Below are 2085 nucleotides of genomic sequence, written 5' to 3' on the forward strand. Positions count from 1 at the left end.
TTTTAGTTCCACTTAAAGATCTGTAATGACTTGTTTAGCCTTGCCTTCTTCCTAGATTTCTCTCTTTGCTGGCTTATCCTTTCCTATCATCCCTCCCACTCCATCCTCAGGCATGGGGTGCAGGCATTCTGCCACTGTAGCATGACAGGTGACACTTCAGCTTAACATACCTGGAGCAGACAGAGCAACCAGTAAGATCCAGGAGGGAGTTTTATTCTAACAGAATTCAAAGTTCTGGGGTCACACTAGTCACGCTATGGGACTGGACTTAGATCATCCTGTCCAAAAGTCAGTTTTCAGAGAACTTTTAATGACAAGGGGGAGATGCTCACACTCTAACATCAGGAGAGGGAAAAAAACTGTGAGGAAAAGAAAAAAGCATAGTGCTTTTCTGTATAGCAGGATTAGGAATGCTTTTCTGTGTTTCCTATAAAGCGTGCTTGCTTTTCTCTTTATCATCCAGCAAAAGCCCACCCACTACTCATAATGCCAAACGCCTCTGTCCCTGGGTGGTTCTAGTTGTACATCCCTATAACCTGCACGTGCTTAGCAAGCCAAGAGTTATAAAAAAAAAATCGTTTTAATCAGATTCAAGCTTCTCTTGAAAAATCACCTGGCCTATGGTCAAGCTGCCTTTCCAGTGTGGATGCTCAATATTTCTGGATATGCTGGGCAACTCTCTGTCATAAAACGGGAGTGGAAGTAAAGGTCCCCAGCCCACGTTCTTCCACTTCCCCCATCAGGCCAGGCTACAGATCTGGTCTTCAGTAAACACCCTGCAGTCTGCAGGCTGGACCTTGGGGAAATCAGAAAAACAAACAATGCCTACTGTCACCCCAGGATTGCAAGCCAGGCAATAGTCATTCTACTTCTGTTGGGCTGCAATCTGCCTGCATGATTCTTTAGGCTGCAAGTAACTGAAGGCCCAACTAAAAGTGACGTATGTAATAGGTTTGTTATCTCCCATCCTGAGAGTTTGAGATAGGTAGTTTCCAGAGTTTCTTAATTCACAGGCTTGATGACACCTTGAAGGAGCCAAATGCTTTCCAACTCTCTGCTCTGCCACCTTCAGCATTTGCTGCTGTCTCCCCTCCCAGATGCAGAATGGCTGCTGCCTGCAATGTCCACCAAGAGACGGGGCTTTGCTTCCCATGAATCTCTTTTTAGGAGGAAAGAAAACTCATGCCAAAGCCTTTTCTGCCTCTCAGCAGCTTTTTCTTCAAGATCCTATTGGCCCAAGATGATCCCTGCAAAGGCAATCACCTGGATTTATTTGACTCAATCAGATTGACCTTCAGCAGCTGAACTGGAAAGCCACTTCCAAAGCATGTAAGAGGGTGAACAAACAGCATCACTGCAGCAAGAAAGAATGGGGGATGACTGCTGGACGTCTGGCTCACGGCACTTATCAAATTACTTATACACACCTCAAGGACCCTTCAAGTTGAACCACCTTTGGAATTCCACCTCAAAGAGCCTCTAATTCCTTTGAACCAAAAGGGCTGATTTTCTGGATGCATTCTTTGTAATTAACAACCCAGTCTTTTGGCACAAAGATAAAGTCAGTTTTCATAGTATGGCAGATGGATGGATGAATAAATGAATGAATAGAGAAATAGTTATATGAGGAAATGGATTGGCAGAATCCAGAAGGCCTCTGAATTCACTCAAGAAAAGGAGAAAGGACTTAGGCTAAGGCAGGAAAATTAGGATAAAACTAGGTCAGGTGGCACCTGTGGCTCAGTGAGTAGGGCACTGGCCCCATATACCAAGGGTGGTGGGTTCAAACCCAGCAGCTGACAAACTGCAACAAAAAAGTAGCCGGGCATTGTGGTAGGCACCTATTGTCTCAGCTACTCAGGAGGCTGAGGCAAGAGAATCACCTAAGCCCAAGAGCTGGAGGTTGCTGTGAGCAATAACAGCACAGCACTCTACTGAGGGCAACAAAGTGAGACTCTGTCTCTAAAAAAAAAAAAGAAAAGAAAAGAAAAAAGAAAACAGGTCATATTTTAGAAATATTTGGCAAGATCTAGCCACTGCTAGAATGTGAGGGTGGGGAGGAATCAGGAGGAGTTGAAGATGCCT

Source organism: Otolemur garnettii, unplaced genomic scaffold, assembly GCF_000181295.1.
Source record: "Otolemur garnettii isolate 467f Iridium unplaced genomic scaffold, OtoGar3 scaffold00068, whole genome shotgun sequence".
Classification (NCBI taxonomy): Eukaryota; Metazoa; Chordata; class Mammalia; order Primates; family Galagidae; genus Otolemur; species Otolemur garnettii.